The sequence below is a fragment of the Microtus ochrogaster genome, chromosome X (assembly GCF_000317375.1).
Source record: "Microtus ochrogaster isolate Prairie Vole_2 chromosome X, MicOch1.0, whole genome shotgun sequence".
Lineage (NCBI taxonomy): Eukaryota > Metazoa > Chordata > Mammalia > Rodentia > Cricetidae > Microtus > Microtus ochrogaster.
This window is the reverse complement of record NC_022026.1, coordinates 14,571,676-14,581,484: the sequence shown is the minus strand read 5'-3', so window position 1 is coordinate 14,581,484 and position 9,809 is coordinate 14,571,676.

Sequence of the window (9,809 nt, the reverse complement as noted above, 5' to 3'; positions counted from 1 at the left end):
AGAACAATGGCAATGGGTTTTTGATCCTACTGCACATACTGGCTTTGGGGGAGCCTAGGCAGTTTGGATGCTCAACTTACTAAACCTGGATGGAGGTGGGCGGTCCTTGGACTTCCCACAGGTCAGGGAACCCTGATTGCTCTTCAAACTGATGAGGGAGAGGGACTTGATCGGGGGAGGGGGAGGGAAATGGGAGGCTGTGGCGGGGAGGAGGCAGAAATCCTTAATAAATAAATAATTTTTTAAAAAAAAAGACGCCACAAAGAACTTGAGTATCTGACTTTTTTGTTGTCCTAATTAAACCACAGTTAAAAAGTCAGCTGACCTTCTGAGTGTCTACATTGATGTGCTTGCCAGATGAGTACATAATCTGACCCACTAGACACTCTCATCCCCCCGAAATCTCTCCACAAGGGGGAACATCCTTCACAAGCTTAATTATCGTCATCTAGCCTTATGTCCAGAGATCCTTCAAGATTTCTGACAGGGTACATTTTAAAAATTGACATTGTTTTCTTTCTGTAGGCAGTGGTGACAAGTTCTCAAAGCGTCCTTAAACCATCAGCTGACTTAATGAGCAAACGTATTTGAAGCAGCTTTCTGATCTCTAAGCACATCTCGCAAGTCTCAGACACACAAAACAAAACAAAACAAAAAATTAAATGAGCATTGGTTAAGAAGCAGTTTGCAGCCTGTGTTTATCCACACCAATTATCTGTGGTTGTTCTAGTCTTTTGTTTATTTGTTAGTTTTTGAGGTTAAAGTATAATTACATCATTTCCCTCTTTTCCTTCTTATTTTTCCTTCCTTCAACCCTTCCCATGCACCTTCCCTTGTTCTCAAATAAACTGTTATCACATATATACACATTTGCACATATGATGAGTATATATGTATATATGATAAATATATATATATATATATTACTAAGTATATAAATTTAACTTGCTCAATCTGTATAACATTACTTGTATGTATGTGCTCTTGAGGCTGACCATTTGATGTTGGTTAGACAATTGATGCCTTCTTCCCTAAGGAAGACCATTTCTCTCACTTTCAGCATTTTTTCGTTGCCTTTGGTTCTTTTTCTAGGGCTGAGGCCTCATAAGTTTTTTGCCTTCCACATTACCATGTTTATTGGTATTTAGGTAGTGAGATTTCATGGGTATAGCTTCTCTGACATTTCTACAAGACACAGTCTCATAGCATATTTGCTGTTCCTCTGCCTCGTTCATCTTTCTGCCCCCTCTTCTGTAACAATCCTTCAACCTTCTGAAGTGCAGAAGTTGTGTTACAGATGCATCAGTTAGGATTATTGGTACTTTCTTGTAGTCTTTGTCTACTGTAAAGAGAAGTTTTCTTGTGAGCTACACTTACCTGTGGGCATAAGGATAGATATTTAGACCATATTTAGGGATTATGCTGGTTTAGTAAAGTGGTGGTTTTGGTTCTCCTCCAAGACCCATGACTTCACTAGCCCTGAGTTGTTGACTCGCTTCCAGGACCTGACACAAGTTCCCTCATTCTAAGAGGGTCTTGATTTCAACTAGAGACCTGTTGGTTACCAGCAAGGTATGCAGGCCACTACTGTACCTTAGGATTGTCATGCCATGCTAATAGTTGTTGGGGTTCATAGACATCACAGCTGGATAGGTCTATTGATGGCTTATTTCCTTTGGAAGCTTACATGGTGCCTTTTGGTACCATTAAAGTTAATCATTAGGAGGAAGCTTTCAGGTAAGTTCTCCTTCAGGGCCTCTGGGTCCAGTTTCGGAATTGCATGAGGTCTTTAACAATTGAAAACTTACTTTTCACCTCTGAGCGCATAAAAGTAAGGGCAACAGCAAGAGCCTATAATGTTTTATGAGACTCTTAGACTTCCCAAACGAACAACACACCAGAAGACCTGCCATGCCCTGTATTGGTTTTTTTCTTAGGATTATGTGGGAAAGATTATCAATATGAATCTGAAATTTTCATTTAACTGTGTATTGTGTGTGTATGCACGTGCATGCACAGACTTAAATAAATTATAGTTATTTTTCCATAAAAGGTTAGTAGTATGATTTCTTATGATTTTCCAAGTATTTTTATTATTATTTTTATCAACTTCCCACCTTTTGTATTGATTTCACATCCTCTTCCCTAATTAAAGCCTCCCCATTTTTCTCTCTTCCCCTTAGATCACCTGTACCCTGCTATTCCAACCTTTCTATTGCTCCCACACACTCTCTCAATGGGCCCTTTTTACTTTCTTGGTTTCTGTAGTTACTCTAGTTTATGTAGTCACATCTGAAGATTTGTAGAAAGGAGCCTCAGATGGGAGGAAAAAATGAGACATTTGTCCTTCTGGGTCTGGGTTTTGTCACTCAACATGATCTTTTTCTAGCTCCATTCATTTACCTGCAAAGTTCATGATCTCATATTTCTCTACAATTGAATGGTATTTCACAGTGTATAATGCATCACATTTTCATTATCCATCTGTCAGTTGAAGGATATTAAGGCTGTTTATGTTTCATAGTTATTGCGAATCAAGCAGCAAGGAGCATTGATGAGCAAGTATCTGTGGAGCAGGGTGCTGAGTTCTTTGGGCCAATGTCAAGGAGATAGGTCATAGGGTAGACATATTTTTAGCTTTTTGAGGGTTTTTTTAACCTAATTTCAAGTATGGCCACACCAGTTTGCAATCCCACCAACAGTGAATTTTTCCCCAGAACTCCTACAGCACTTCCTGCCTGCTCCTTTTTTGATTTTTGACATTCTGACTGGGCCAAGATGAAATCTCAAAGTCATTTTGACTTGCATTCCAGAATTTCAAGGGACAATTAACATTTTTGGTATATTTCTTAGCTATGTTTGTTTCTTCTTTTGCACACTCTGTTCAGATTCCAAGGCCACTTTCTATGCCCAAATTCCAAATATTATGCATGTATGCATACATATACATTGTACTGGTTTGAATAGGAATAGCCCCTATAGGCTTGTTTGTGTATTTGAATGCTTGGTCCATAGGGAGTGCACTATTAGGAGGTATGGCCTTGTTGGAGGAAATTCATCACTATAGAAGTAGGCTTTGAGGTCTTATATGCTCAAGCTATGCCCAGTGTAGCATACAGTCTCTTTCTACTACCTGCAAACCAAGATGTAGAACTCTAAGCTCATACTCCAACATCATGTCTGCTTGCACAATGCCATGTGTCTTGCCATGATGAATTGTAAGCCACACCCAATTAAATATTTTCTTTTATAGGTTTCCATAGCATGGTGTCCCCTCACAACAATAAAACTTAAACTAAGACAGAAGTATTCATGTATAGAAACTAACTTCCAGTTTTAGGATATACAAAGTTATGGGGTCTAGGAATTAGGCTAGGATACAATGTAAAATAATTATAGATCATGGTGTACTTTATTGACCAGTTACTATGAACCAAGTAATCCACCAAAGTATTCTACAGGTTTTGAATTTGATCTTCATATGGTATTTTGTTACGTAAGTGAAGGAAATTGACATTCAAATTCATACAGCTAGAAAGTGGGAGAATTTTACAAATGGCGTAGGTTTCCTTGACCTACTGATTACAGTACTTAGTCAATTAATTCTTTTCTGTGAGAGAATAAAACAGCTCAACTCACAACTTGAAATAACAGTTGAGCACTCATTTTGGTGGCACAAAAGAAGAATTTTTATAAATGCAGGTCTAATGCAGTGATTAGCAAACACTGTATTAGAACAGTTGCCTGCCATAGCTCTATCCTTTCAAATGTTATTAAGATCAGAGGTCCATGTAGTACAATTACTATTATTTTCTATATAATCTATGGTGTTGCATAAATTAGTTGTTTTCCAGCAGGAACATATATTAAAGAGAGCTGAGAAATTTTATTTTTCTTTTTGTTTGTTTGTTTTTGAGACAAGGTTTCTCTGTATAGCTTTTGGGAGCTTATCCTAGAACTCTCTCTGTAGACAACCAGGCTGGCCTCAAACTCACAGAGATCTGCATGCCTCTGCCTCTCAAGTGCTAGAATTAAAGGTATGGACCACCACTGCCCAGCGAGCTGAGAAAAGTAATGGGGAACAGGAATACTTTCTACTAAAGCCCTGATGTGGGAGTGATTTCTTTCTAATCTCTTGCTTTCCTTGGTTAATTAATAAAGAAACTGCCTTGGCCCATTTGATAGGCCAACCCTTAGGTGGGTGGAGTAAACAGAACAGAATGCTGGGAGAAAGAAAGCCAAGTCAATGAGTCACCATGATTCTCCCACTCCAGACAGATGCAGGTTAAGATCTTCCCTGGTAAGCCACTTCGTGGGCTACACAGATTATTAGAAATGGGTTAGATCAATATGTAAGAGCTAGTCAATAAGAGGCTGAAACTAATGGGCCAGGCAGTGTTTAAAAGAATACAGTTTCTGTGTAATTATTTCAGATAAAGCTAGCCTTGCTGGCAGCCGGGCACCAGGAACGTACCCTCCCTCTCCCACTACAACAGCCCTGCTGCTCCAATTACTACAAAGCCCTGTAGCAATAAGCAAGAACACAGAAGGGAAGAAAGTAATCGTTCAACTGGATTATGAGTTTTAAATAGAGTGGCTTCCAGGGCAGGGGCACATTAAATTTGAACAGGAGCTAGCCAGATGACAGGGAAAAGGCATTGCTTGATGCATCCATGTCTCAGGAGAGACCAGGAAACAGGTTTTTGAATATATACATACATACATATATATGTATGTATGTATATATTCAAAAATTATATAGCTGCTTTCCCAAGGCTCCCTGGCTACAGTAGAGAATCTAGAATCAAACTAATTATTGATGGTTAACAACAATGAATGTGAAAATCCATCTGTTCACATGTGACATCAGATCTTAGTGCTAGCAACAGTGGAGTAATCCACCAAAGATAAAAAGGAGGGTAAAGAGTGACTTGAGCAGTGTGCATTGACTTGACTTTTTTTTTTGTTTTTTGTTTTTGTTTTTGTTTTTGTTTCTTTGGAGCCTGTCCTGGAACTAGCTCTTGTAGACCAGGCTGGCCTCGAACTCACAGAGATCCGCCTGCCTCTGCCTCCCGAGTGCTGGGATTAAAGGCGTGTACCACCACCACCGGGCTGACTTGACTTTTTGTATGGGATCATTAGAGAATACTCACACCAAAGAGGGTCAGTCAGCCTTCATAGACAGAAGGTGGGCTGTTAGTTAAATAAAGGAGCTGCCTATGTCAGGTGAATGAGTCTGTATATTAAAATATAGACATTTTTAGAAAAGTTCATAATGTTGAGTTAGCAATATTTTGATCCATCAAAAGCACCATTAATAAAATCAATACAATTAAGAAAATGTAAATTTCAGAAGGGGAGAGTATATGAGTAATGCATATATTAGAAAAAAAGATTTACCCCTGAAATATATAGAGTCCCTACACTTCAATAAAATATAAATAATCCAATATAAATGGTCAAAAGACATGATTGGATATTTAACCAAATAAAATACATGAATGGCCAATAAATACTTTAAAATGTCCTCATCATCAAAAATAAAAGGTAAGTTATAAATAAAATAATAATGACAATATCAAATGGATCCTTTCAAGACATAGAAAAAGCATACCCAAACCATAGCAGTCTTCCCATGGACTAAAGCCTTCTCAAAATCCCAAATGTAATTGTTCCATCCCCAATAACCTCAAAATGTTAACTTATTCTAGAATTACCTCAAATTCCTAAGTTGAAAGTCTCATCTGAGACTTGAGGCAAACTCCTTTCAGCTGTGAGCTCATAACATCCAAATAAGTTATCTGCTTTCAAAGTATAATGGCGAGACAAGCACAGGGTATACACTTCCATTGCAAGACAGAGAAATAGGCAAGAAGGAAGCCTGAGGCCTGTCTGAAATCCCATAGGGATAAGGCTGATCTTCAAACTTAATGCTCCCAAGCTGTCATCCTGTGAATGCTGGAGAAGGAATTAGGACCCAAGAACCTCTTCTCAACAGTTTTGCTATACTCATCACATGCTTCAACTCCCAAGGCTTGAGGGAAGTCTCATGACTATAATTTTCCTAAGCAGACACTAGTCATTCCACATGCCTGCATTATCAGTGGTGTTTCTTTTCCCATGGCTTTAATAGACTTTATTCCACCAGGGGTGCTCACTATTAGCTGCCTCCCTGAATTAAGTTTCTTCCTGACCTCGCAGGTTTCTCAATGGAAGCGGATGGGCTTCTCTGGATATTACATTCTACATGCCGGCAAGATCAGCAGCATGTTGGCATCATTAATAATTCTAGTCTGTGATACTTCAGACATGGTGCCCCCTTCCGCCACAGTCAAGCAGCTGAAGATAGCTGTGCCGTAGTACAGATACTAGAATCTTGAGGTGGTTCTTGGCAGTGAGTCTTTAGACACTGTCATGGGCATTTCCACGTCCACAAACTGTTTCTACCCTGCAAGAGGTTTGGTCCTGTGGTCCGAAGGATGTTTTGACCTCAGGGCTGCCTTTGCAGTCTTTTACCATCGTCTTCATAATTCTTTCCTTGTATCATTATTTTTTGAAAATAACTGCCACTTCACAATGGAAAACGCATTTCAAGACATGAGCCCCTGTGAATATACACTCAAACCATATCCAAAACCGTGGTAATGTCCTACTGGGACCCTGGCAGGCCTAATCAAAGAAAGCTTCATTAGTCAGTTTAAACATGGGCTGTTCAACTATTCTAGACTTAATTACATCAGAGAGAATAAGTCAGGAGGATGATCATTATGGAGTACTGGAAAAAGCAGTAGAAAAGGTAACCGGTAAAATATTTGGAAGCTAATTTAAAGCTATTCATTGTAATTTATTAGGTCCCAAATATACAGAATATCAAAGGTCAACCAGGCTGATGGACATCTCCCTAATAAAAGTTTTCTTGCTCATCACTCCGAAGACAAATATCTCACTAGGCAGTTGCCATGGAGTGAGTCATCTCACATCTCATAGCCAGATTTGCTCCTCAGGCTGTTCATTACCTGGGATGAACCCAGAACACATTATTAGTGTTGTTGGGTCAAATAATATTAGGAGTGAGGCCGATGACAATCGAGCACAATAATGCTTCTTTGTACTGTTCTGTACATTACCTGGTTGTCCTGTTGCAAGTTCCATTTATCTTCTAGACAAGATGTCTATGTTCTGTTTGCAATTTGCTCTTTTTGATGTACAAACCTCTTTTTAAAAAAACTCTATTTAACCCAACATTGATGATTTCTGGGTTTCATTTTCAGTTGATGTTTTGTGTAACATATAACATATTAAGAATTTACTCTAGGGGTCAGAGAGATTGCTAAAAGGTTACGGGCATCTGCTCCTCTTTCCAAGTACCCAGGTTTGGTTCTTAGTGCCCACATGGTAGCTCACAACTGTCTGTAACTATAAGTTGCAGGGGATCCAGTATCTGATGTAGGATCCTCCTGTATATGTGTTGCTTTTATTGGTTAATAAATAAAGAAGCTGTCTTGGGACTGTGGAGAGCAGAATAGAGGTAGGCAGGGAAAACTAAACTCAATGCTAGGAAAAAGAAGGTGGAGTCAGTAAGATGCTATGTATCCCTAACAGAGTCAGATGCTGGGGATGGAACTTTTAACTGGTAAGCCACAGCCACATGGCAATACACAGATTAAGGGAGATGGGCTAGTTTAGAATGTAAGACCTAGCCAATAAGAAGCTAGAGCTAATAGGCCAAGGAGTGATTTAGTTAATCCAGCTTCTGTGTGGTTATTTCGGGAGTCTGGGCAGCCAGGAAATGAACAAGCAGTCTCATATTACAAGTAGCCCTTTCTGGACTCTGAAAGCAGTACATGCATATGGTGCACAGACATGCAGTTAAAACACTAAGCCACATAAAATAAAAATAAACAAATGCTTCAAAACTGATTCACTGTAGACGTGCCAAACAATGAGTAAGAAAAATTATTAACTAAATAGTATCCAGAAAATAATGCCACTTTTAAATAGAAAATCAGTAGTATTAAACAGTTCCTTCATACCCATGTTGGTAAAATGAAACAGGTAAATGAAAGCTCATCATATGTTCACCATACGTGCCCTTAATAGGTGATAACGAAGTTTCTCTAAACCGAGGTCTAACTGATGGTTAAGTACAAGGAAATGAAGAGAAAGGAGCTATGTTCTTCTGCTAACATAAAGAAGTTCTCTCTCCCCTTCCTACTCAAAAGGTGGCTCCATCCCAACAACATGACATCATATGGGAGTATGTTTTAATATGCATAAACTAGCAGGCATACTCAGTCAGAATCTGTACTTCAATGTTCAACTTTTCAACAAAATATTCATGTATATGTTGAAGCTGGACAAGCATTGGTCGAGATATAATTAAGGACAATTAAAAAACATTACTTAAGATTTTCCCATACTGATCTAATTTTGGAAATGACTACATAAGTCTGACTGACTAGTAGTTTTACCATTTTGAGTGTTTGTGTACTAAATGGGAATCCTCTACTCTGAGTGCTGTGATCCCATTCTGAATAATATCTGTGATATACAAGGCTGTCATTTGCTAATCCCTCATCTTTCTTTTTTTAATTTATTTATTTATTAAAGATTTCTGCCTCTTCCCCGCCACTGCCTCCCATTTCCCTCCCCCTCCCCCGATCAAGTCCCCCTCCCTCATCAGCTCGAAGAGCAATCAGGGTTCCCTGAGCTGGGAAGTCCAAGGACCACCCATCTCCATCCAGGTCTAGTAAGGTGAGCATCCAAACTGCCTAGGCTCCCACAAAGCCAGTATGTGCAGTAGGATCAAAAAGCCATTGCCACTGTTCTTGAGTTCTCAGTAGTCCTCATTGCCCACTATCACATTGGAGCACCGGACTGAAATCTCAAGGTCCAAATCAGGAGCAGAAGGAGAGAGAGCACGAGCAAGGAACTCAGGACCGCGAGGGGTGCACCCACACACTGAGACAATGGGGATGATCTTTCGGGAACCCACTAAAACCAGCTGGCCTGGGTCTGAAAAAGCCTGGGATAAAACCGGACTCCCTCATCTTTCTTAACCAGCAATCAGTATTGTCTATTCACAGAACTTCAAATATTGACTTTGGGGAAGTTCCCACTGGCTTAAGAGTTTCACTACTTGAAATTGTTTACTATCATATGCAAATTTTGAAATGCTATGGTGTTCACATCCAAATTAACTTTAAACATCTACTTTTTAAAAAAATGGTGTGTGCGTGTGTGTGTGTGCCTGTGCACATGAGTGCCAGAAAGGCCCATAGAATTAGTCAGATCTTCTGCAGTGGGAACTGCAGACCGTGTGGACTGCCTGATGTGGGTGTTGAGAAGCAAACTCCTATTCTCTGCAAAAGTATCAAGTGGTCCTACCAATGAGCCATCCCCTTAGCCCCCCCAAATTAATATTTTAAACAAAAAGTACTGATACAACGTTTTAGCCCTCTAGTACAGTGGTTCTTAACCTGTGGGTTGTGATCCATTTGGGAACTGTGATATGACCTTCACTCAAGGGTCACCTAGACCTTTGGAAAACAAAGATATTTATATGATTCATAACAGTAGTAATATTGAAGTTATGAAATAGCAACAGAATAGTTTTATGGTTTGGGGTTACCACAGCATGAAGAACTGTAATGAAGAGTTGAAACATTAGGAAGTTTGAGAGCCACTATTTCTATCAGAATCTTCTATTTGTTGATAATTCTTTCACTAGAGAACTCTCTAAAGGCAGGTAGATCTCAGTGAGCTCTAGGCCAGCCTGGTCTACAAAGTGAATTCCAGGACAGCCAGGA